Genomic DNA, 5,786 nt, shown 5'->3' with positions numbered 1-5,786 from the left:
GGCTAAAATAGGCGTCCCGGCTCTTCTTAAAGAGGGCAGAATGGTTACCGTGCGGGAAGTGTCGCCCGTTGGGGGTTTTTCCTGTTTATTTTTTACTCTCCGGCCTTGCTCCATGCACAGACTCGGTGTACAGGCTGTTACTTAAGCCTGTTTCTCACCCATCCCCCTGTCTTTACCCTGTCACCCAGCCCCCCATGTCTTTAGATATATATATATGCATATATACATATGTATAAGATACTTAATCGGAGGGGGGAGTTGGCAAGTCATGCCCACACCTTTCTGCAGCCTCCGAGGTGTGAAGTTATGGGGCCGGGGCAGTGGGATGGCGAAGCCCTGGGATGAGCCCACCTCGTGCCGGGAGGCCGCTCTGTCCCGGGAGGGACCCGAGGGACCCCCTCACAGCTTCCTGCTCGCCGGTTCCCTGGAGTGTGCGGCCCAGGGGCCGGGGCGCTGCTCAGACCCTCTGGGCTGCCGGGTCACACCGTGTGTCGAGGCAGAAGTGTGGTTTTTGCTGGCTGGTTAAGGCCCTCGGCGAACTGAGGGGTTAAGCAACGTGCAGTAAGAGGCTGGCTTGGCACTTTAGTTACTCAGTCTTTTCTGGATAACTGACCTTCTTGTTGATTATCCTTAGCGAGAGATGTTCTTGGAAGTTTTTTGTGCATCGGTGTTCAAAGAGCAAGCGCTTCAGAGGTGTTACAGTGGCTCATGAAGCTTAAGGGTGAGCCAGGAAGGGTACTGGATAGATTTTATATTCCTCCTTTAGTTATAGAATCATAGAATGGTTTGGGGAAGGGATCTTTCAAGGTCATCTAGTCCAACACCTCTACAGTGAACAGGAACAACATCTTCAACTCGGTCAGGTTGCTCAGAGCCCTGTCTAGCCTGACCTTGAATGTTTCCAGGGATGGGACTTCTACGACCGCTCTGGGCAACCTGTTGCAGTGTTTCACCACCCTCACTGTAAAAAATTTCATCCTTAGTTGTGTTGTGCTGTGTACATGTTGATAAATTTATTTCTATTTAACTGCCTTTTTCCTTAGTAAAACAGAACTAAGCTGTCCACATCTCAGGAACTGTTGTACAGCTTACTTTATTATCTGTCATGTGCTGCAACATCTTCTAGGTCAGTTTGAGAAGCAAAACATGCTCAGTTTGTAAGACAACGGGACAAAAAGCGGAACTTAAATAGCCAAAGTGAATGGCTCTTTCTTTGAACAATAAAGTTGGGCTGTGTAGAGGGATGGGGTGGTGTCTCTCATTCCCTTTTGTGAGGAAAGTAACCACCCAGAGGGAATGGAGGGTTGATAGCCAGGGAAAAGTAAGTGGGCATTGCAACAAGTCGTAGACATTTCTGCTCAAGACCTTTATTGGAGACTGTTTTCTGAATTACAGGATTCTGTTTGTTGGAAGTAAATACTAACTGAAGTTAATAAATCGTTGGTACTTTATCATAAACAGTGAGTCAGAACATACATTTCTGTAGTTGGTATTTCTCATAAATAAGCCACATATCTCAGGAAAAATGAAAACCAGCATGCATGTTATGTCAGTGTGCACAGGAAACTGAAGAACAGGACAGTCTTGAAATGGAACAGAGTGTTCCAAGAAATGATTAATGGAGTGAAGATCTTCAGATGTCTCCCTGCTGACAGGTATCGACCATCTGATGTTGTGCTGCTGGTTAGTATTTCTGAAGCAAAACGAGCAGTGCACTATGAAGAAAATACAATTTGGAAACATTGAGTGTACTTCTGGCTTTGTGATTTAGCATTTGAGAGTCAGAAGCTGTTCTATAGGACATTTCCTGGTGATCTTTGGATACATCTATAATCACAGTTAAGTGGTTGGTAAGAGGATACTTTGGGATGTGTGTGCTGTCCCATCATGAAGCTGAAGTGATGCATGATCCTATGCACGGGCACTGTTCCTCGCTTTAGGCACAGGGAGCCCTGCGAGTTCTGTATGCTGAACTTTTTTTTTTTTTTTTGAAATGTTTTAGTGCTAGGCTAACATCTGACAAATTGTGGGAGTGAGGATTTTCCTTACTTCTTTACTTTCTTTACTTGCAATTTGAATTCTACAATGCTTACTTTAAAGTCAATCAGGTATTCTCGAATAATTGCATGATCATCCCTGAATAACCCTGTATAAACAAATATATTTATGGAAATAAGCTTAAAACATTCAGGGATGAGATAGAAGGGAAGGAAAACAAAGGCTGTATGCAGCAACCCACAAATTGCCAGCAAGAGAGAAAAAGAGCAAGAAGAGTGAATAAGGGCTAAGCCACCTGAAATGATTCCCAAAACATTGTGTATTCTTTCTCTTCAGTAGCACACAATTGTTTCTGACTTGATTTCTTAAATAGGCTTGGTTTCTAGAAGAATGCCATCCCTGCTGTACTCAAGGTTAAGCAGTGTTTCTGATCATCAATGCAAAACATGAGGTACTCTAAAAGCTGCTTGTTTGCTGCTGCCTTTAGAAATACTTTGATCAGGAGTAAATAAGAAATGCCTTACACTTGCCCTGTTCCACAGAAGAAGGAAAAGCCTATCTTAAATTTTACGTTCCCTTAACCTTCATGCATGCAGTGATAGTACTTCTACATACAGGCTGCCAAGCACACCGTTCAGATGTTGTCATCTGCTATGGGCACAGGCTGGAAGATGCAGGACCTCCTCCCTTTGACACATGGAGAGCAAGCAAGTGTTGCTGACCCTTCTGCTTTGTTAAAACTTCTCAGTAATGACTCTGCTACCTTGCTCTAGTGAATTCCTCTGCTCTTCAGTGCTAACGCAGTGAATGTGCAGGTGGTGTTTCCCGTTGCCTTTTGTCAGCTCCTGGGGAGCAAAGAAGTTGTGTGAGCGTACACCCAAACTCTCGATTATCCTTTCTCTGGTTGATGGGTTTGGGTTTTTTTTAATTTCTGGGCAGGGCTTTGTGTGTGTGTGCGCACGCCTGCAACTGAAACTGTGCTGAACAGTGCGTTTTCTATATTGCAGAAGTTGCACAATCTTAATCCACACAGAACCAAAGTACCACAGTATGTGTTTTCCTTCTAGTTATGAACCTCTATATAAGACACTCATATAGTGCTTGTCCTGGATACATACTTAATCAAAGTATGAGGAGATACTAGAAGGAATGAGTAGAGTGCAGCAGCTTTACATTAAAAAGATTTTTGAAGGAACTCCAAGTACAAATGCTTCAGAGGGAGTGTGGAAGCTACATTCAACCATATTAGCAGGGCCACTGTGATAGATGTCTCTTTCTTCTTCTGCTGGATCTGCTTCAACCATTTGATGTGGGCTGAGAAAGGATGAGTTCTGAAAGTGTTTTTGACAACAGGAGATTTGTCTCAGGAGGCTCTTTTAATTATTGAAGTCGTTAGTGCACAGTTTATGTGGAGGAACTGAATGCCTGAACTTAATTTCTGAGCTGTGTGCCTGCCAGGTGTCACACTGGTAACTGCTAAGAGTGTTGAGGAGGAACTTTTCAATTGCTTTTTAAAATATCTGTGAAACACCCCATAAAATTTTGAGATGACAGTTAGGTTACAAGACCAGCACCAGAAAGCTAGTGAATGTCTGGATTGTCCAACTGGCCCCAATTTGACTTCTTTGTTGGAATTCTTGTAAATAGTTGGACTTTTTAGCTGTGATTGATTTATATACAGGTCTAATCAAGCCAAATACATATGTAACTGTCCTTCATTTCCTCAGTCCTTAACCTGGGGTTCTGGAGCCTGCTTTGCAGTAGTGGTGCATTTCCACTGCAGGTGTGAGTGGGAGCTGTGCTTTGGGTTATTTAGAGTGCTGAGATTACTTCAACTTTGAAGTATCTGAAGTTGGGCACTCAAAATCAGGTTTGTTCTTTTTTTTTTCCTTTGATTTGAAAATGCATTAAGATTAGTAAAGCATTTATGTATTGTACAGATGGGCATTTTGGAAAAATCTCATTATCTAGTGCAATCTGTCTCCAGTGCAGTTTCTTCATCATTCAAACCATGAGCGGTGGACTTAAGTCCTGGGTCCATGTGTTGAGCAGTGGGAGAAAAGCAGAAAGTTGAATAGCAGCTGATTTAAGTGTGTGCTGTCCATTCCTTGCACTGAGTTAATGTAGAGAGCTTGTAGAAATTGTGCATCTGAAGACTGTGAGATACATATACACAGGGTGTTGATTAAACGTTGCGCAGGCAGCATCGAGTTTTGTCACTTCCCACATTTTGAAGGCTTCTCTTCCAATTGTAAGCAGTGTGTGTGTGCATACAGCAGAAATAGCAGGTTAAGATAGCCAGTACATACCTGCTGATACAAGTGACTGAGCAGCCTGTTTCCTTGGAGAACTAAAGTGTGTGCTTTGTACTATTTCACAGAATCACAGAATGTCAGGGATTGGAAGGGACCTTGAAAGATCATCCAGTCCAACGCCCCTGCCGGAGCAGGAACCTAAATGAGATCACCCAGAAAGGCGTCCAGGCAGGTTTTGAATGTCTCCAGAGAAGGAGACTCCACAACCTCTCTGGGCAGCCTGTTCCAGTGCTCTGTCACCCTCGCCATAAAGAAGGATATATTGTATATATATTGTGTATTTTTTTTTTGTTGTTAGTTAGGAGATTTTAACAGACTGCTCCAGAAGTCCATACAAAAGATAAATATTGATAACAGTATCAGCAGAAACACTGATTCTGTAGGTACATCACTGTCAAGGAGAAAGCAGTATTTATGTTTTCATTACTATAAGAGTATTTTTTTTATTATTCTCCATTCTTCTTTTATTTTTTCCTTTAATTTTAGGTCACTAGCAAAACATTCACCAGTATAAATTGGACTACTGAGTCCTAGTAATTGACTTTCTAATAGGAAAGTGTAATTTCTTTGGAAGATTGGTGAGTTTGTTTACGGTTCAGAAAATACTGTAAAAGGAGTTATATGGACTTTGCTATAAAATGGATTTGGTTTTAGTTCTATTTGTCTCAGGTTGTACTTTTCATATTGGCTGTAAAACATTAATTCGATAGATCGTTGGACAAACAAATAAATCTTTAGTGGAAATTAGTTGGCTTTATGCATTAGATGAAAATTGGGATGCAAAAATCTTTGCCAGCTATCCTTCTCTTTATTTTTCTTATTTTTTTTCTTTTAACCTGTTCAATACACGTAATCCTTTGTAAATCATTGTATCTGAGGGTCCTGAGTAGTTACAGAGTCAGACTCTGCCTTGCTTTCTCTTCTTTTGGCTCATATTCTTTGAACTTGAGCCACTTTACAGCATTAAAGAGATGAGGGTGTGGAAGGCACGACTAGCTCAAGTTTGCTTTTTTTATCTAAAGTCTTTGTATAAGGTACATAAAAGTCACCTTGGAGAGAATTGCAGCCTGAAGCAGCCTGACTGTTTCCTCTGCCCGACACTCTGATTTGCTTTGAGTGACGAGCTGTGACAGCACACAGACACATGGCCTAGCTAGCTGTAGCCTGAAAGTGACAGCGTGACAGCGGTGAGCATCCCTGTGAGCTGTGCCAGGGTTCTGGTGGTGGCTGTGAAACGGCTTTTGGTACTCGGTGTGACGGATTGAGCGAGCCCATGTGGGCCATGCGGTAGATTCATGCAGTGAAATGTTAAGAGGATGATGCTGACCTGAAGTACTGCAGCTTTTCTTTAGCCACTTTGTGAAATTACAGCCCTGTCGTTTCGTATCCTGGCGCAGTTTAATCCAAATACCTTGAGTGTCAGAAGAAGGGACGATAAACCTAGTACATTGTTGGCTTCAGAAGCTTGCTCCA

Source organism: Antrostomus carolinensis, unplaced genomic scaffold (assembly GCF_000700745.2).
Source record: "Antrostomus carolinensis isolate BGI_N321 unplaced genomic scaffold, ASM70074v2 scaffold7132, whole genome shotgun sequence".
Lineage (NCBI taxonomy): Eukaryota > Metazoa > Chordata > Aves > Caprimulgiformes > Caprimulgidae > Antrostomus > Antrostomus carolinensis.
This window is presented reverse-complemented; position numbering follows the sequence as displayed.